This window comes from Arachis stenosperma, chromosome 5, assembly GCF_014773155.1.
Source record: "Arachis stenosperma cultivar V10309 chromosome 5, arast.V10309.gnm1.PFL2, whole genome shotgun sequence".
Taxonomy (NCBI): domain Eukaryota; kingdom Viridiplantae; phylum Streptophyta; class Magnoliopsida; order Fabales; family Fabaceae; genus Arachis; species Arachis stenosperma.
In genome coordinates this window covers 20,503,483-20,525,427 of record NC_080381.1, presented here as the reverse complement: position 1 = coordinate 20,525,427, position 21,945 = coordinate 20,503,483, and the positions used below count along the sequence as shown (strand labels likewise).

The 21,945-nt window shown below is 37.1% G+C and overlaps 1 pseudogene; it reads left to right on the top strand.

Annotated features, from left to right (window-relative positions):
- Positions 1-13,009: 13,009 nt before the first annotated feature.
- On the top strand, positions 13,010-20,128 carry LOC130982906 (uncharacterized; annotated as a pseudogene).
- The last annotated feature ends 1,817 nt before the right edge of the window (positions 20,129-21,945 follow it).

The following is a 21,945-nucleotide window of genomic DNA, read 5'->3' as shown; positions in this document are numbered from 1 at the left end:
GCGTTCAAAGTCACCTCAAGAAATTCCAGCGTTAAACGCCGGAACTGGCACCTAATTGGGAGTTAAACGCCCAAACTGGCACTAAAGCTGGCGTTTAACTCCAAGGAGAGTCTCTACACGAAAAAGCTTCATTGCTCAGCCCAAGCACACACCAAGTGGGCCCGGAAGTGGATTTTAATGTCATTTACTCATCTATGTACTAGTTTTCTATAAGTAGGACCTTTTACTATTGTATTTGGAGAGACTTTTGGTAGCTATCTTTGTTTTATGCTATCTTAGACCTTTGGAGGCTGGCCATTCGGCCATGCCTAGACCTTGTTCTTATGTATTTTCAACGGTGGAGTTTCTACACACCATAGATTAAGGTGTGGAGCTCTGCTGTACCTCGAGTATTAATGCAATTACTATTGTTCTTCCATTCAATTCCGCTTGTTCTTTATCCAAGATATCACTTGTTCTTCAACATGATGAAGGTGATGATTGACGCCCATCACCATTCTCACTCATGAACAAGGTGACTGACAACCATTCTTGTTCTACAAGCATCTGAGGCTTAGTGAATATCTCTTGGATTCCCGATTGCACGATGCATGGTTGATCGCCTGACAACCGAGTGCTCGCCTGACAAACGAGCCAACCATTCCGTGAGATCAGAGTCTTCGTGGTATAGGCAGGACTTGATGGCAGCATTCAAGAGAATCCGGAAGGTCTAACCTTGTCTGTGGTATTCTGAGTAGGATTCAATGATTGAATGACTGTGACGTGCTTCAAACCTGTAACCTACTGGGCGTTAGTGACAGACGCAAAAGAGGGATTCTATTCCGGTAGGGGAGGGAACCAAACCGGTGATTGGCAGTACTGTGACAGAGTGCGTGCATTAGCTTTCACTGCGCGGATGGGAGGTAGCTGCTGACAACAGTGAAACCCTACACGAGCTAGCCATGGAAAGGAGTAAGAAGGATTGGATGAAGGCAATAGGAAAGCAGAGAGACGGAAGGGAAGGCATCTTCATACACTTGTCTGAAGCTCTTACACCAATGATATGCATAAGTATCACTATCTTTATCTTTTATATTCGTTCATCATCATATATATTTGAGTTTGCCTGACTAAGATTTACAAGATGACCATAGCTTGCTTCAATGCTAACAATCTCCGTGGGATCGACCCTTACTCACGTAAGGTATTACTTGGACGACCCAGTGCACTTGCTGGTTAGTTGTGCGAAGTTGTGTAATGCCATGGAATTGAACCACCAAGTTTTTGGAGTTCATGACCAGGGATTATGAGAGTTGTGAAAAGTATTGTTCACAATTTCGCGCTACCAAGAAACCTCTAGAAAAAGGAAAGGGAAGGCAAAAACTTTCACCTCCGAGTCATGGGAGATGGAGAGATTCATCTCAAAGGTGCATCAAGACCACTTCTATGAAGTTGTGGCCAAGAAGAAGGTGATCTTTGAGGTCCCTTTCAAACTCAAAAAGGGTCAACTTTGATCAAAGGTTGGACCAAGTCCTCATAGACATCTGTGAAGAGGGCGCCCAATGGAAGAGAGATTTAAGAGGGAAGCCAGTTCAACTGAGAAGGCATGACCTCAAGCCCGTGGCTAGGGGATGGTTGGAGTTTATCCAACGCTCAATCATTCCCACTAGCAAGTGGTCTGAAGTTACTCTAGACCGGGCCATCATGATTCATAGCATCATGATTGGAGAAGAAGTAGAAGTTCATGAGGTTATAGCCCAAGAACTTTATAAGGTGGCGGACAAGTCCTCTACCTTGGCAAGGTTAGCCTTTCCTCATCTCATTTGTCACCTCTGTTATTCAGTTGGAATTGACATAGAGGGAGACATCCCTATTGATGAGGACAAGCCCATCACTAAGAAAATGATGGAGCAAACAAGAGATCCCACTCATCATGAAATCCCTGAGATACCTCAAGGGATGCACTTTCCTCCACAAAACTATTGGGAGCAAATCAACACCTCCCTAGGAGAATTGAGTTCCAACATGGGACAACTAAGGGTGGAACACCAAGAACATTCCATCCTCCTCCATGAAATTAGAGAAGATCAAAGAATCATGAGAGAGGAGCAACAAAGGCAAGGAAGAGACATTGAGGAGCTCAAGCACTCCATAAGATCTTCAAGAGGAAGAACAAGCCGCCATCACTAAGGTGGACCCGTTCTTTGATTTCCTTGTTCTTCATTTTCCTGTTTTTCGAAAAATCTATGCTTATGTTTATCTATGTTTGTGTCTTATGATCATTAGTGTCTTAGTGTCTATGCCTTAAAGTTATGAATGTCCTATGAATCCATGCCCTTTCTTAAATGAAAAAATGTTCTTAATTGAAAAAGAGAAGAATTGCATGAATTTTAAATTTTATAACAGATTAATTATTTTGATGTGGTGGCAATACTTTTGTTTTCTGAATGTATGCTTAAACAGTGCATATGTCTTTTGAATTTGTGGTTCATGAATATTGGCTCTTGAAAGAATGATGAAAAAAGAGACATGTTACTGAGGATCTGAAAAATCATAAAAATGATTCTTGAAGCAAGAAAAAATAGTGAATACAAAAAAAAAAGAGAAAAAAAAGCAGCGAAAAAAAAACAAAAAAAAGGGAGAAAAAGAAAAAGAAAGAAAAAGAAAGAAATAAAGTTGTGATCCAAGGCAAAAAGAGTGTGCTTAAGAACCCTGGACACCTCTAATTAGGGACTGTAGCAAAGCTGAGTCACAATCTGAAAAGGTTCACCCAATTATGTGTCTGTGGCATGTATGTATCCGGTGGTAATACTGGAAGACAGAGTGCTTTGGGCCACGGCCAAGACTCATAAAGTAGCTGTGTTCAAGAATCATCATACTTAACTAGGAGAATCAATAACACTATCTGGATTCTGAGTTCCTATAGAAGCCAATCATTCTGAATTTCAAAGGATAGAGTGAGATGCCAAAACTGTTCAGAAACAAAAAGCTAAAAGCCCCGCTCATCTAATTAATACTGATCTTCATAGATGTTTTTGGAATTCGTTGCATATTCTCTTCTCTTTATCTTATTTGATTTTCAGTTGCTTGAAGACAAGCAACAATTTAAGTTTGGTGTTGTGATGAGCGGATAATTTGTACGCTTTTTGGCATTGTTTTTAGTATGTTTTAGTTAGTGTTTATTATATTTTTATTATTTTTTAGTTAAAATTCACTTTTCTGGACTTTACTATGAGTTTGTGTGTTTTTCTGTGATTTTTGGTATTTTCTGGCTGAAATTGAGGGACTTGAGCAAAAATCTGATTCAGAGACTGAAAAGGACTGCAGATGTTGTTGGATTCTGACTTCCCTGCACTCGAAGTGGATTTTCTGGAGCTACAGAAGCCCAATTGGCGCGCTCTCAACGGCGTTGGAAAGTAGACATCCTGGGCTTTCCAGCAATGTATAATAGTTCATACTTTGCCCGAGATTTGATGGCCCAAACCGGCGTTCCAAATCAGCTCAAAACTGCCCGGCGTTAAACGCCGGAACTGGCACAAGAATGGGAGTTAAACGCCCAAACTGGCACAAAAGCTGGCGTTTAACTCCAAGAAAAGTTTCTACACGAAAATGCTTCAATGCTCAGCCCAAGCACACACCAAGTGGGCCCGGAAGTGGATTTTTCTGTCATTTACTCATTTCTGTAAACCCTAGGCTACTAGTTCTCTACAAATAGGACCTTCTGCTATTGTATTTTCATCTTTAGATCTTTGAATCTTGGGACGTCTAGTTCTTAGATCATTGGAAGGCTGGCCATTCGGCCATGCCTAGACCTTGTTCTTATGTATTTTCAATGGTGGAGTTTCTACACACCATAGATTAAGGTGTGGAGCTCTGCTGTACCTCGAGTATTAATGCAATTACTATTGTTCTTCTATTCAATTCAGCTTGTTCTTGTTCTAAGATACTCATTTGCACTCAAGAACCTGATGAATGTGATGATTATGTGACACTCATCATCATTCTCACTTATGAACGAGTGCCTGACAACCACTTCTGTTCTACAAGCAAACGAGGCTTGAATGTTTATCTCTTAGATTCTTTAATCAGAATTTTCATGGTATAAGCTAGAATTGATGGCGGCATTCAAGAGAATCTGGAAGGTCTAAACCTTGTCTGTGGTATTCTGAGTAGGATTTAATGATTGAATGACTGTGACGAGCTTCAAACTCCTGAAGGCTGGGCATTAGTGACAGACGCAAAAGAATCAATGGATTCTACTCCAACCTGATTGAGAACCGACAGATGAATAGCCGTGCCGTGACAGGGTGCGTTGAACATTTTCACTGAGAGGACGGGACTGTAGCCACTGACAACGGTGATGCCCAACATACAGCTTGCCATGGAAAGGAGTAAGAAGGATTGGATGAAGACAGTAGGAAAGCAGAGAGACAGAAGGGACAAAGCATCTCTATTCGCTTATCTGAAATTCTCACCAATGAATTACATAAGTATCTCTATCTTTATCTTTATGTTTTATTCATATATCATCCATAACCATTTGAATCTGCCTGACTAAGATTTACAAGATGACCATAGCTTGCTTCATACCAACAATCTCCGTGGGATCGACCCTTACTCGCGTAAGGTTTATTACTTGGACGACCCAGTGCACTTGCTGGTTAGTTGTGCGAAGTTGTGATAAAGAGTTGAGATTGCAATTGAGCGTACCATGTTGATGGCGCCATTGATGATCATAATTTTGTGCACCAGCCACGGAGACGCCGAGAACCACGGACGGCAGCGACAGTTCCGTTGACGAAGTTGGGGTTTTGGTTTGGGACTTTGCGGAACCTTAGGGCTTGCTAGTGAGTGTGTATCGAATGAGGGGTGTCTGGGGTGTGGGGGGGTAACCGGGTGAGGGACTTGCGTGGGGGGTAGGGGATTTTGTTTTATTTAAAAAAAACAACAAAAATGACATTGTTTCACAAGAACGGGTCGGTTCCCAGTTCAGTCCAACTAGTCGATTCAGCAGTTTTTCAGCGGTTCCAAGAGGAGGACCAGACCGTTTTCCACGCTGGTTCTTAGTTGAACCGATTCGACCGACTGGTCCAGTACGATTTTAATAACATTGACTTGAACATAATACCATAATTGAATCTTATAATGCATCTTTCTTTAAAAATATATACCCTAGTAAATCAAAAAATAAAAATATTTCTAGCATGCATGCTTTGTCTGATAATGTTGTTGATGAACAAGATAATGAAATAAAAAGAAGCAAGAGAACTAGAAAAGAAAATAATTTTGGTGATGATTATGTTACTTATCTTGTTTCTAATGATCCTTTATCATATAACTAGAGTGAGACCCGCGCAATGCGCGGAGAGGTAGATTATTTATACTACATAGTATATTTTAATAAATATCATATTAAAAATATTTTAGAGAACATATTATAAATAGATTTTGAATTTATTTATTTTTAAAAAAGACATAGGTTATTTATACTAGAGTTATACAAAACTGTATTTTCTTTTTTTTTTCATTTTTTGATTTGCATTAATGGCTACACTTTGTCTTTTCTTGCGACTTTTTTGTTTGTAAATAATAAAAAAATAAATGAATGAGAATGAAAAACATATAATAACGTTATATTAAATTTAAGGAATTTTTGACAATTAGTATAAGAGATTAAGAAAGGAAGAGTAGTAAGAGTAAGTTATAGAATTTGAATATTTGTAACTAAAATTTTTTATAATAATTATTATGACACTTTTAATGTATGTTTATTACATTTAACTAGTATTTGATGTTTCAACTGAATAATAATAGATAAGAGTTTTTTGTTTTAATTTTTTTAAAACATTTTACTAAATAGTGATTAGTTGATTTTTATCTAGCAATTTTGGGTATTAACTCTTCCAGTCTGTCATTACCACTGCAAATCCTTCTACAACAAAGAGAATAATACATGATCAAAGAATGATAATCCATTTCAAGTAAATTGTGGAAGCAATACTGCACATGTGAAATAATAATTTGAAAAAGAGAAACACGTAAATGTAAATTGTGGAAGAAGTACTCCACATGTAAAATAACAATTTATAATTTGATGATGAAATATTGCAATTGATAGTATATAGAGAGCAATAATTTTAAATGCACATTAATTTTAGTTGTGACTGTTGGACAGAACCGTTTACAAAAGAGGAATACATAAACTTGTGCTACTTGCAATGAGTTTACAATTAAAATATTATTATTTATAACAAATAAATAGGGCTATTGAAAATGATATTGAACAATGAGAAGAGTAAACGGCAAAGTTAAAAATCTTTAGGAAGATACCTAGGACAAATTTCTTACGTTGGCGGCGTCGAATGGTGACGTTGGTCTGAGACCCAGAATCGAGCTCTGGCAGGGAAACCGCAAGAGGAGGAATGGAGTTTGCCCTGATTTCTGCAATTTATGCAATGCGGCTCTGCCGGAGATGGACATCACGATGTACAATTTGTTTTGAGGAAAAAACAATGGCTCATGGGACCGGAAGAGGATGAAGGAAATAGGATGGGACCGGAAGAGGATGGAGGAAATAAGATTTTGGTAGGGAGAGGTGCTAAGAGGGTGAGGGTTTGAGAAAGGTAATAAGCTCTTTGGTTTTGAGAGCTTTTTGTTGGGGTAAATGTTAATTCGTGTTTTTGTTGTTTTAGAAATAAGGATTGATTTGGAAAAAGTTAATTTGTTGGTTTTTATTGTGTTTTTTAGTTGTTTTTGTATTTTTTATGAGAAAATAAAAATTGATTTGGCAAGATTTGAGTGGTGGATTCTAAAATTTTGCCAAGTAAGTGTTGGTGCTGACATGGCGTTAGTAGAAGAAGAGAAATAACTTACAAGCAATGTGGGTAAACCTATGTACCTACTTTTATATATTAAGAATAGATGATGCTATATCTTCTCCTGATGCTCCTTTTTGAAAAGATGCTATAAATGCTAAAATTGAATCTATTATATCTAATCATACTTGGAAAATATTTATTTGATTTATCTTCTAATGAAAAATCTATTGGATGCAAATGGGTATTTAAAATGAAACTAAAATCGGATGGTAGTATTGATAAATATAAAGCTAGATTAGTAGCTAAATGTTACAAACAATAAAAGAATGTAGATGATTTTGATACATATGCTCTAGTTGTTAGAATTGCATCCATTAGAGTTTTATTTACTATTGCATCTATATTCAAACTTGTTATACATTAAATGGATGTGAAAATTGCATTTTTAAATGGAGATCTTGATGAAGAAATTTACATGCATCAAGTCGAAGGTTGCATGGTAAAAGGTAAAGAGAATAAGGTATGTAAACTTGTCAAATCTCTTTTATGGTTTAAAACAAGTTCCAAAATAATGGCATGAAAAATTTGATGAAGTTATGCTTTCTAATCAGTATGTGACTAATGGATATGATAAATGTATATATAACCAATTTAATGATGGTGTTGGTGCTATTGTTTGCGTATATGTTGAGGATTTATTAATTTTCGAAACATATTTAGAGTTGTAAGTGAAACTAAAAAATTTCTATCTCCTCAATTTGATATAAAGGATATAAGTGTTGCAAATGTTATTCTTGGAAGAAAGATAATAAGAAAAAATGATAGTTCATATTATCTCAATCTCATTATGTTGAAAATATGCTTAAAAAAATTTGGATATTATGATTGTAAACTTGTATCTATACCATATGATTCAAGTTTACATCGATTTAAGTATAAAGGTAATAATGTGTCTCAAATTGAATATGCTCGTATAATTGGTAGCTTGATGTATGTGATAAATTGCACTAGACCTGACATTGCATATGCTGTAAATAGATTTAGATTGCTTTAACTAGAATTATGAGATATTTGAAAGGAACTATGAATTTTGGTTTATTGTATTCTGGTTATCTCTTTGATTTAGAAGGATATATTGATACAAATTGAATTTCTGATTATGATGAGATAAAATCTACAAATAGTTTTGTGTTTATGTTAGCAGGAGGTGCAATCTCTTAAAAATCCACCAAGCAAACATGCATTGCCAAATCAACTATGGAATCAGAATTTATAGCATTAGAAAAGGCAGTGACTAAAACCAAATGGCTAAGAGATTTATTAGTGGATATCCCACTATGAAGTATAAGAGAAGCATCTGTGACTATGAATTGTGATTGTCAGGTTGCTATTGTTAGAGCAAAGAATAAGATCTACAATGATAAAAGCCGACATCTAAGAATGCGGCACAATATTGTAAGACAACCTATTGAAAGTTGTGTAATATCCATGATTTTATAAGGTCAGAAAAGAATTTGGCTGATCCTTTGACAAAGTCACTTGCTAGGACGCTAAGAAGTGAAACATCGAGGGGGATGGGACTTGCGCCTATTGAATAAAACTGTACGATTGATGCCCAACCACTCTGATTAGATATTCTATGAAAATGGTTCAATGTGGTCAACGAAGTCATACAAATTTTAAGGATACTATCGCTTCTTTGTTTTCTGCCATACATATGAGATGTTTGGCGATGAATTCCTCCCTAAGGTGAATGACAGTAGTAATGCAGTTATGGTGCTTTATTATTTCTGCCATTCATATGAGATGCTTGATGATAATTTTCATAGTCCCAAAATATGGGGGTGGAGATGTTACTGCAGCATATTCTTGATGGATAAGTACAAAACTGAGAGTGAAGATGAGGCCGTCTCCTATGAGTTTAGGTACTTAATTCTAGAGCTCTTATATGAACAAGATGTGGCGTATAGCTGTTAAAGAGCAAACTGCCAGGAGCAGCATTACCTAAGAGAATGTTTTGTGACTTGTGGATGTGTTCCAACCATAATCTCAGAAGTATAAGGTTTAAAGAATTTACTCTATCATGCTTGTACAGGGTTGTCACCCTAAGGTAAGGTTTAAATCCTTTTGGATACTCTACTAATGTAAATATTTTCAACCTCCCTTAATACTTCTAGTTTTTTCTAAGTTTGAAACATGTGGGGATCGTTATGTTTTTAAGATTGTGTTTCAAACTTAGTATCACATGAGACACTCTAATAAAAATAAAAACTTTGAATTGATTTATGTCCATTGCTAATTTTCTTGAAAATACAACCATTGTTAATTAAGAATAAAAATATTAAATTGAATTATTGGTAATTAAGAAGAAAATCGTTCAATTGTTTTATGACCATTGCATGAATTGAATTATATAAAAGGAGAAGTATCAGATACAATATATATATATATACCTAAAACACTCCTAAATTTTTTTTAATGTGCAGCTTATGCTCTCTCTCTCCCCCTCTCTCTCTCTCTCTCTCTCTCTCTCTCTCTCTCTCTCTCTCTCTCAAAATAACATTAAGCCTTCTCAAATATTAGCAAAAGTTACTTGTAACATATTTTTCAATTAAGAAGAAAAACAAGGTTGTGCTGCTCCAAGTGTACCAAGAATATTGGTGTGCACTGTATTCTTGATGATCCACGTCTAATCCTGGAAGATTTTTGTCGAAGTCATTCCACCTACGGGTAGGATGGTAATAAGTCCTTAAGGATATAGTGCCTAGCACAATTCGTGGTAAATTCATTCTAATAATTTTTTAATTTATTTGTCTATAAAATTTTATTTATATTTAAAGTAGCTAAAATATTATTTTGGAAGTGTAATTTTCAACAGACAATAAGGATGGCAATTGGTCTCTATAGGGCGGGGACACCTCTCCCACCTCCAGTCCCCATTTAGTAAAATGCACCTCGTCTACGCCCCATCTCGATCACGGGTCCCGTTTATTTCTCCATGCGGAGGAGACGAATATCCGTGTGAGTGTGGGGGGCATCGGCTATCATTCCTATCGTCAAAGGCAAAACCGTGAGGCCTTGTGCGTCAACGCGGACAATATCGTGCTAGCGGGTGGTCTGGGCTGTTACAGATGGTATCAGAGCCGAAGTCCGGATCGATGTGCCAGTGAGGGCGTTGGACTCCCTTAGGGGGTGGATTGTAAGGTCCCACATCGGTTGGGGAGGGGAACGAAGCATGCCTTATAAGAGTGTAGATACCTCTCCCTAGCATGACGCGTTTTGACGAGTGAGTGTGGGGGGTTTCGACTATCATCCCTATCGTCAAAGACAAAACCGTGAGGCCTTGTATGCCAAAGCGGACAATATCATGCTAGCGGGTGGTCTGGGCTGTTACACCTACCTCGTGGAGATTTTACGGGTCCATGTTAGCATTTCGTCACTGATAATTTCCATGGTCATGGGTACATATTTTTTTTGCCATTTTTAGTTGAAAATGGAGAAAAAAATAGGATGACGAATGGCACAATGATGATATATGGTGGTTGTGATTATGGTGAGGAGAGAGGATAACTAAAGAAGTTTTGAGTTTGTTGTTGATGGAAATATTGTAAGTGAGAATGGAGAAGATGAGATTTTGAATGGAAATGTTAAAAAAAATAAAAAATTAAGTAAAAAAGCTTTTCGTTCTTGCCATACTGCATTGTCAGGAGATTTCAAAAAAACAAATTCCAATATGTAGCGAGATGCACATGCATGAAATTTAAAAAAATTTGACTAAATCTTTTCACACACTGCGAGAAGACCCGGCTGGACCTAGGGCATAACACCACCCAATCCTATATTGGAGAATAGACCTTGCGACGATACACAATGTGCGATAGCCCTGTTGGGAGTTGGGGTATTAGTCGGGTCGAGTCTTGGGTCATCTTAGCATTGCCAAAAAATGGAAGCCCAACATAGAAAATGCGGGTGACTAATGCAGAATTTTGGTCACTGGAATTAGAAGGAAGCCGCAACTGGAGAAGGTTTAGATTTAGTTTGGTAAAAATTTTACTTTTCAAAAGTTATAGTATCTGTGTTTGGTAAATTAAATTAAAAATAACTTTTAATAAGCACAAACAACAACAAGTGCGTTTGGTAAAATAGTTTTGAAATTTATAAATACTATAATAGATATTAATATAAGAATTAATTTAGATATTAATTAAAGTTATATTAGACTTTTTAATTTTGATCAATACAAGCCAAATTTGAAAAGCTCATGCTTAAGTGCTTGTAGTTTTTAAAAGCAGAAAACACAAACATATGAGTTTTTTTATTTACCAAACATAAAATGAGATGTTTGTACTTTTGAAAAGATAATTACCTCTTCGAAAAAGCCTTAGTCAAGTAGTGACCTGGAGATTTCAGTCATAGAGATGGTAGTAGAGATTTTGAGACAAGAGCCGAATCAACTCCAAAGAACCACTAATCAGAAGACAAATAACCTGGGTTTTAGCATCAATCAACCAAAATGGGGAGGTTCACTCAGAAATTAGAAACAGAATAAAAGGTCCTGTAATCGTCAGCGTGAGTCTTCAACCAATTCGAACTCAACAAGAAGAGGGATGTCACCGGCGGCAGTGGTTTCAGAGATCCCACCAATTTAGTAGAACCAGTTGCACCTTAATCTTGTGCCTAGTACAGAGAAATTACAATGTACGGAAGTGAATCGGAGACACGCGCGAGGGGGGGTTGGGGGGACATTGGAGGTCGCAGCGGCATCAGTTGCGGCAGAAGCGTCTGCAGATGCGACACGGCAAAAACAGAGTCGTTAGTGAATGCATCATCGACGGTCGCAGAGGAGTTGGCGGCGTCAAGATTGATCGTAACGGAGTCAGCGGCGGTAGTGCCATTGTTCGGGAGGAAGGAAATTGTGTGTTGTTTCCACCATGAAGGAGTAGGAGAACATGGACTACATTGAGGGATGTATGTATAATACCCATAATTTATTGATCCCAGGAGCACTCGCTCATATAAATAACTTTATCATCTTTTTTTTTTTGTTCTCAAACTCACCACCAACAGACTCACAAAGTATAAGATAATTTCTAATAACTCAATACATTTTCATTCATATGGAGAGATGACTAAAGTACATACGTTTAAGGCTTTAGATAGGCCAAGTTTCATAATAAAATAATAATTCTTATAACAACTAAGTACTAGTTGTAATATTTCATGAAACTAGTAGAAAATTGACTAGTCAAATTCCTTATTCAAATTTTTTTCAAATTCTTCAAGTTTAGTCATCAACTTGAAACTTCCAATTCATGATTCTTCTAATACGGAGGTGATGAATGCAACTTGTCTTGTAGATGCTTCATCGTTCTTCCTTTATTTGTTTCATCAAAACCAACTTGACTTTTAACTTCTAATTTTGACTAGTAAATAAAATTTAACCTGTGATTTTTGTAGCTTCTAATTTTATAATAGTTCTAGTATGGTGCAAGTTGATTTAGATTTTATTAACAAAGGAACAGTTCTATTAGTGAATAGGGTCAGATAGTGGTTTGGATGCGGTTTTTTGGTTTTGGTCCAACCCTTGGTTCCAGGCCATGACCAAAAAAAAAGGAGGAATCCTATCACGTTCACGTTTCCTTTTTCTCCTTCTTGGTTTGGATTCTCCATTCTTAATTTCTTTTCCCTTTTTTTCTCTCCTCATTGTTCATTGCACGTTGCTGATGGTTACCGGTTCAATAGGTTAGAATAGCGTGACAATAATAAGTGCTCGTTGCTCATGGTTCCCGGTGTAACCGGTTAGAATAATGTAATAATAATAAGCGTCATTTTCGCGTTTATTGCATCGCATACAACGTGACAAGGTAATGCTACTTTCTCGCCCACCTTTTTTTATTTTTCCTCTTTTAATTATCTTCTTTGATTTCAATTTTGATCCTCTTTCTTCTCCTTTTGTATTTGTTTTCATTACCAATGTTCTGAAAATCGGAACAGACTGGCCGGTTCAATCAATTTAACCAGAAATTGATCGTCAGGCCAATCTGGTTAACACCCAAAATCGTCTTGTAAAAAATCGATAGAAAAATCGGTCGAACCAATGGTTAACCGGTGAACCGGTCCGTTTTTTGGAGGCCCGGTTCACTCCCCCCTCCCAAACGGTGGGTTTTGAATTTTGATTTAAAAAAAAAAAGGAAAAACGGGCGACAGTGCAACATAACGCGAACAAACCCCTCCCCCTTTTACTCTCACAAACCTAAAACACGTTTCATCACCACCGCCCGGAACTCGTCGTCTCTGTCTTCGTCGGGTAGAGGGTGGCATCGCCACCGGGTGTGACAGAGGGTGTCGTGTCTTCGTTGTCGCCATCACAAACGGTTTTTCGTCGGCCCTGTTTTCTTCAGTCGCGAACGTGCTCGATCCTCTTCTCCGTGAATCTCTTCCCGGAGCCTCGCCGGGAATCTCTGTTCGGGGCCTCGCCGTGGCAAAGTGATCCTCTTCCGAGCTCACTCTGTCACCGCTGTTCCTGCCTCGCCGTGTCTCGGGTAACTCACTTCTTCTTCAGTTTCAATTTCTAGGATTCTGACTTCTGAGTTGAGTTTGTGTACTAAATTCTGAGTTGGGATTCTGTTTTGAGTTGGGTTGTTGCTTATATGATTCTGAATTTAGTTTGGATGCTGAATTTGGATTTTTCTATTTTGAGTTGGGTTGTTCTGAATCTTGCCTATATGCTTAGTTTTTCTGTTTTTGGATTTCTTAGTTTCTGATGCTGAGTTTTCTATTCTTGGATTCTGTATTTTTGTTGTTAAATATTTGATTGGAAGGCTTTTGTTGAACACTTGATTGGAAGTATGCTATTGCTTTTGTTGTTTTCTAGTACATAAACGCTTGTGTTAGGTTCATCAAGTATGCTATTGCTTTCCTTGTTTTATTCCGAGCTGAAGCCATGAAAGTTATACCGAAGAAGAACAAAATGGACCAAAGAAATGAGCCATTGCAAGGAGTTCAAGTTGCATTCCTGCAATCACGAGAGATGAATGATCTCACTCTTGCAAATAATTAATTCGTTTTGGTTCAATTTGGTTTCAAAATAACTATCGATTTAGAAAAAGTAGTAATTGAAAAATTAATTTATTTTAGATAATTTGTCTATATACATAGAATTTTCCATGAACTACTTTATTTGTATATTTATTTATTTTGAAACAAATGAGTATTAATTAAGAGTAAGAACATGTTTATGTATTATCTTTGTTTACCTGTTTCCTATAATTTTCTTTCTGCTGAATGTTGACTGATGTTTCAATTTGTATGTAATGTGAAAAAGACCAAAGTCATCACCTTGATTGTAAGGGTTTTGTCAGGTCTTTGAACCCATGTATGCATGAATTCTAGTTTTTAGAAGTTAGTTTGTGGTGCCATTTCTTGTTTGCCCTTCTTTCTAGACTTGAGAGGGTTATTAGTTTAAAAATTATTAAATTTGTATATTTGAAATTATATATTAAATTTTAATAATATATTTATATATTTAATTAAATCAGTTCAACTATGGTTCGATTCCGGTTGAATCATTAAACCATTGAACTAATAGCTCGACCGATTTGATGACCGGTTCGGTTCTCGCAACCTTGTTCATTACTCTTCTTCTTCCTTTCTCAGATTCATCAAACACCTAAATTCGTCTCTATTGACCTTCCTAATTTCAATTCAAAGTACTCATATTATTGTTTAGTGTTACTGTTGAGTGAATACGATAATATGTTCTTTGGAATTTGATGGATTTTATGTTTTGCATACTGTTAGGATCATGGATTTGAAATATCCAGTTCGCAAGTTGTCTCGTTCTGTTCTCACTGTGAGTGTTCGATTTTCATGATTTATTACAAATTAGAGTAAAAAGACAAGGGGGGAAATGTGTATAATACATGTTTGGAACTGGCAATAATACAATTACTGATTAAGTAAATGATGTAGAGTTAATAGTCAAAATCGTCCCTAAAAGATACCTCGATCTTCATTTTCATCCCCAAAAGATAAAGTTAATTAAAATAGTCCCCGAAAGATAATCGAGTTATTCACGTTCGTCCTTCCGTCATCTCCCTCGCTGAGTTGGTTAACGTTGGCTGACGTGTGACGTTAACTGCCACCGTGGCAGACGACGAAAACAACACAGTTTTGATTGAATGGCCTCCAAGCCCTGATGCGTCGTCGTTTAGTGTCCAGAAAAGATTAAAAATGTTGCAAAGCATCACCCCACCTCATAACAACCTTTTCTCTATGCGTCGTCCTCGTTTAGTTTTGATTTAATGCTAATCTCTAAACATAACACTGCACTCACTCATCCCTTTCATCAACACAACAATGGCATCTTCTTTCGCTTCAACTGCTTCTTCCGCATCTTCTTCGCTTCCCACTCCCACCAAATCTAAACCCAAAATCAATCATTTCCGCTTCTCTCAGTCTAACCTCTCTTTCCGTCTCTCTCCTAAACCCAACCTTCCTTTCCTCACCAAGGTACCTTCTTTTCTCCATTTTTTCATTCTCGCTCTTATCAATGCACTAACCCATATCCAAATTCGCTTCCTTTTTCACTTTTTCCTTTTGGGGTTTTGCTTAATGTACCACTTATTCCCCTAACTTGCACTCTTATTTACTTAGCTAATTTTGGGAATTTGGCACTTGTAGATTTTATATCTTGCATAATTCATGTGCTCTATGATTGGGAGAAAAGAAATCAGCTTAATAATTTGTTTCATTTGGTAATGATTAGTGTAAGGTTTGGGTAATTAGGCACTAATTTGGTCCTGATATGCTGTGAAGGAATTGAATTGATGTGAAGAATTTTTCTGCAAGCATTTTACTCTATAAGATTTCCATGATATGATATGACATTATATGTTTGTATGTATCTGTGTATGTCTAGGGATCCCCACCATGTCAAATTGTATGCCCAAGGGTGAAGGCTCAATTGGATGAGGTACCATAACACTTCTTTTGTTCCTATGAAGTTTTTCTTGGTTTTGGTTGGGTATTGTGTTCCATGATTAAAAAAAATGCATCAATTACCAAAAAGGCGGTTATACTTGTCGATTGTTGAATGAAGTGAATGATACATAATTTGATAGCCGTTTCATACATATGAGAGTTTCTTCCTCTTTCCTTGTTTGTTTTCCATTTAAGCCCAAACCTAGAAGACCAACAAAGAAAAGGAGAAGGGACAAGAATGAGCAACCAACTAGGTTAAAGACAAAGATGAAGAGGAGGTATAACCCCATCAGATGCATGTATTGTGGTGAGATAGGACACAACAAGAGAAGCTGTGTAAAGAATAAGGTTGTGGATGCTGAGAAACATGCCAAGCAAATGCAGCTGTAACTGGCAGTTGTTGCCCCTGGTGCAAATGGGAAAGCCAGACTTAGGTCCTCTCCTAAACCTACTGCAGCTGCACTAGTAGCTATCTCTACTGAGACAATCAAGGGGACAAGTTCAGCCACTGCTAAGAAGTTGGCCAACTTTATGACCTTTGTACCTACTCTAGGCTTCAAGCCCCCAAGGAAGACTGATAAATGACTTTGATTAGAAAGAAATGTATTCTGCTTGACTTTTCTTTTTTTTGTATGGGGGTACTTGCTGCTTTTTGCATAGGGCAATTGAAGTTTCATATTAAACATTGTGGTTAGCTGTGTACTTGAAAATTGTATTGTGCCCTTTTATTTTGGTCTAGCTTTGTTTTTAGGTTTGTATCCTCATGTAAAACCTTATAAATTTGTTGTGGTATTTATCCTTAAGACAATGTGACAATTAGCCTTCTATGGCAACACAATGTTAAGAGTACTTTGATTATTGATTGTGTTTATAGCTTAATATATCTTACTGCAGCAGTGATTCTGATTAGTTTGCAACATTTGATGGATTAGTTTGGTCTTAATCTTAAAAAACCAAATGGAAACATCTATTCTCATTTAAGCCATTCAATTCATTACACCATGACATATCAACAGAATTCGGTTTACTTGGAAGTACATAACAAACAACACAGGGTCACATTAAGGACAACTACAACAAACATGAAAATTATTAGCATTTTCAAAGCTTTAACTTCAATTTTCAAGTTGTCCAGTCTCCATGTCACCTTCAACCTCTATTCATCATAGTCACTTTCAACCTGCAAATCAGTTCTAGAATCTTTCTTTGTTCCACCTTCAGCTACCCCTTGATAGTCATCATCATCGACCCACTTAAAAGTAATTGCAGTGATTACCCTTCTGCAAATTCAAAAATCAGAAAACAAAAAATTGAAAAACACCTAACAATACAAAACAAGATGGAAAACCTTTAGCTTTTTCCAGAATACTCACCCGATACTTTGGACATGCATGGAATAATCTATCTGGGTTCTCTACTGTCCCATATTTTTTTATCACAGCCTTCAACTCACAGAAACATGATTCCTTAAGAGTTTTCCTCCTGGTTCGCATTGAAGCGCTGGAACCATTACTGCCGTTCGACGAAAACAAAACACCACCGCTACGACCTCCATTTCTTGCCTTCATCCTCGCCGCAAACCAGCAATTTCAAGGTCTACCCAAGTATATGGCCCTCTCTGATTGTTAAACGCGACTTATTTATCATCGAATTGAAGATTAGGGTTCAAACACTAAGGGACTGATTTGAACTGTTTCAGCATAGTTACCTCGTCAGCAATAGCAGGGGACACCTAGGCGTTTGCCACGGTGGCAGTTAACGTCACACGTCAGTCAACGTTAGCCAACTCAGCGAGAGAGATGACGGAAGGACGAACGTGAATAACTCGGTTATCTTTCGGGGACTATTTTGATTAACTTTATCTTTTGGGGACGACAATAAAGATCGAGGTATCTTTCAGGGACGATTTTGACTATTAAGCTAAAAAAATGTCCCGGGGAACTTGTTAAGAAGATAATAATGGAAATTTTTGAGGTTTGACTTATTCAATGCACTGAAAGTATCAAAAACTTATCTTTCAATTAAACTTTTACTTTTATGGTGTTTTTAGTTTAGGAAGATCAATGGATCATTACTAGCCATGTTTCATAGAAATCATGCAATATTCCAATCTAAATGCATCATACTGTTCCCTCTTTGATTTGTCCTATTATTTTTTAACTGGATTTTTTGTCCAGTTTATTGTTGAACATAATAGCATTTGGCATAAGTTTAAGTGGTTACTTGGTCTAGGCACAGCAACTGAGCGCATGCTTTTCCATTCAAATCGAAAATGTTAGAAGTGTATTCATTGTGGGTTTTAAGGCTTTTACAGATGGGCAATGTTGGGCTTCAACTCCTTTGGTACTTCCTCCACATACTTCTCAGCATTTGGCATTCCATATTAGCAATCCGTTGTTTCATTGAAAGTTGTTTCATCACTTGTGGAGTATTGGAGAAATACAAGTCTCTTAATATAGCAAAGCTTCGGTACCTTGCCATTGTCATAGAAAGTGAAGATGCTCACCAAACTTCAAAAGTTGTCAAGCTCTTGCAGTGGCTGGATTCTATTGGGGTAAAGAATGTTTGCCTCTATGACATGAATGGTATGGAGCTTGGAGAAGCAGTAATGATAAACATTTTGTGATTCAGGCCATATATAAATATTTTCCTTGAATTCTGCATTTTAGGAGTGCTGAAGAAGTCTAAAGAAGCCATGTTTGGAAAATTGAAGAATGCAAAACCAATAGTGGTACTATATGCATTTTTTGGTTAGGTAGTATGCTTCTTTCATGACATGTTAATGAACTTATGATATTTGCTTGCACAAAACAAGAAATATATCTTAGTTGCCCATAGTAATCATTATCGAGATTGAAGCAATGTGTTGGTGGGAAAGTATGGATTGGATAGATATTCAATGGAAATCACTGTCAATGAGTTCTGATCTAGCATTAACTCAGTGCAGGAAGTTAATGAAGCTATTACACTCCACGTTCCAGAGCACATGACTTTGGAATTGTTTCTTACGCAGATGGAAAGGAGGCCATGGTAAAAGCAGCCAATTTTATTTTTGTAGAGAATTTGAAACGACAAAACTTTGGTGGAGAAATTGATGGTCAAGTGATATCAGAACCTCTTCTGAATGAGGCACTGAAAGTTGTTGGTTTGTTTTCTTTCTGAACCTACTAGTCATTTAAATCTTTAATTTTCTTGTTCAGGACATATTCACTTAATAATCATCTGGTTTCACTGTCAGGTTGCAAGGGTCCTGAACCTGACCTTTTACTTGTTTATGGGCCAGTGAGAAGCCACCTTGGTTTTCCTGCATGGAGGATTCGGTATACTGAGATTGTGTAAGTTCTTTAGACCATCATTGTTATCCATTTTATCAGAAAAAAAAAAAAGCATTCTCTCTTTTGCTTTCCCTCTGTATTGCTGTTGCAGAACTACTTCTCTTCTCAATTCCATTGCTGGATCATTAAACCATAAATTTAATCTCCTTCCATTTGTATGTGTTTTGTAAATAGTAAAAGTTTCAATTTTTTTTTTGTGTGTATATATATATATATATATATTTGAATAGATTCTGACAGATGTTTATTATAGACATATGGGATCATTGAACTTCATGAGATATGGCTCCTTAATAAAAGCCATTTACAAATTCACAAAAGTGCGCACCAGAATCATGGTAAGTATTGTACAATGATTTTTTTTATAATACGATTATGTTTGTATTGTTGTATTAGTTTCTTGAACGCACGTATATAGTAAATCATATTGATAGACTACTCTCAACAATTATAATATATGGTTCTGTCTTCGGATGCTAGGCAGAGTCAGTTTGTATTGAAATCAATATTCTGAAGGTAACTCAAACGTATTATCTTTTGGTTTGTGCTAACAGGTACGTAGTGAAGGAATTTGAGGATAACTGACTTGGCATTTGCAAGCCACATAGGAGTGAATAATAGAAAAATACTTCTAATGTAAGTTTTTTTGGGGGAAGGAAAAAAGAAAGAAAAAAGTTATATATATTACTCTCTTTATTTATATATAGTTTTTGTCTTATAACTTCAGTGTATTTTTATTTAAATTGCACCATAAGAGACTGAGAAAGAGGATGCAGTTGTTGATATACAAAGAAAGATGGCGTATATTTCCAATTTCCACTCTTTCGTTTTCCTCCCCAGGTAGAAAAGTAATGTGTAGTTGTCAACTTGTCATTGCAAAGCAATGTTGTGTACTAATAACAGGACACATTGTATCGTGGAAGGGAAAAGAAAAGAACAGGGTACCTGATAATTACATTTTAACTCCCTTTCACTTTAAAATCTCATTAGTTAAGCATAAGATAAAGAGGTTAAATAAACAACAAAGACTTTTAAGATTTTTTGTAGTTTTAGTTTTATTTAAGAAAAGCTTCCAAATGTAAACATGAAACATGATTGATTGTTTTTCTTTTCTTTTCTTTTTTTCCTTGTCTTTTTTTGTTGGTGAAAGTTGTATATTTGAATTGAAGTGGTTAATGAGTTTGCAATTTTGCATATACCTTTTTCTTTTCTTATTTGTGAAGAGATATATTGCCGTATGGTGCCAACAGCAACAAGGTGAATGAATGAATAATGATGATGATTACTTGTTCATTCTATGACCACAATTCCATTTACTACTCTTCTCTTGGACTTTCTAGTTACCGTACATTATATACAGCATTTTCACCATATGCATAAAGCAAGTTTGATGATCATATTCTCTGCATTTCACTAGTACACTATTTCAGCTGCATTCCTTTGTTGTCACTTGTAAGCAATTCAATTCTCTTTACTAACTTATTGGTTTATTGGATTTTTCTCCCGGATTAATGGTCCCCTCCAACCTTGAGAAAATTAATTCTGGACAACACACAAGAAAAAATCCAATGCTCAAAACAAAAAGGAGTGGGGTTGGGAGGGGCTTATTACATGATTTTTATAAAAAGGAAATGAAGAAAGAATTTTTTTTTTAAAGAAACTGTATCTGTTTTCGTAATTCTAATAGAAGTTTAAGTGGCTCATTAATTTAGATATGGAAAACATTGTGGTGTATTGGCTGAAAATGGAGCAACTGTGTGTATTGCACACAGATGAACGTGTTAGATGAAGGCACAACACGCAGAGGCGTGGTGCCTACAACACGTGGGGGACGTGGAAGCTAGGTGGCATAGTGTGGTTGAGCCAACTAGGCAGCACGCAGGGGTCGTGCTTAGTCAACACGCAGGGGGCGTGCTGACGTGGCAAAACTTGGTTGGTCAAGAGGTGCATCACGTGGGGGGCGTGCTGACGTGGCGAAAGCTGATTGGTTCAAGTATGCAACACGTGGGGGGCATGTTGACTCAGTACGCAGGGGCGTTTTGACATGTGTCAAAGTGTGATTGGCTGAGGCAGGCAGCACGTAGGGGGTGTGTTAAGTGCACCTCTCTATATAAGGCAGAGCTCGATAGTGTTTTGTATACTGAGTAAGATTTGAGTATGTTGTGAGGATTCTTTGAGGCTGTTGTTGGTGTAATGGAGGGCACCGCAAATTTGGTGGTATATCGTAACGGTGAGATAATACGTAATACTCATGAGGGAGTGAGGTTTGTGTCCAAGAATCCGTTTTCGTTTGTGGTTCCATGCACGATGACGTTAATAGAGCTGCAGAACGGCCTCTGTCAAAGCATGGAGAATGGTATGTTAATGAGAGTGAGCAGAATTCTATACCGGAATCTGGTTGTAGTTTTTGGTGGTCTAATATAGTTTGATACCATGCCGATCATGAATGAAGCGAGTATGCAGAATATGTTTCAAATTCACCGGCAGACTTATATGAGACACCCACAAATTGAGTTGTACGTTGAGTTTGAAGCTGTAGAGGTAGTAGCGGTCCAAAATGATATAGATGTAAATGATGATAGAGCTGCAGTGTATGAAGGAATGAATAGTCATAGCGAAGAGGACCTCGAAGCCACTTATGAAGCCGGCGACGAAGATGAGGATGGTGATGTGGGAGTTGAGGCAGCAGCAGAGATTGTAGTGGTTCAGCTCTCGAGCAGTCAACCGATGGACGTTCCACCTTTTTATGTGTGAGTTAGATCTCGACGCCATGCATGCCCCCGAGTTTCCGGAATATGCAAACATAGGTACGTGTTGACTAAATAAGAAGT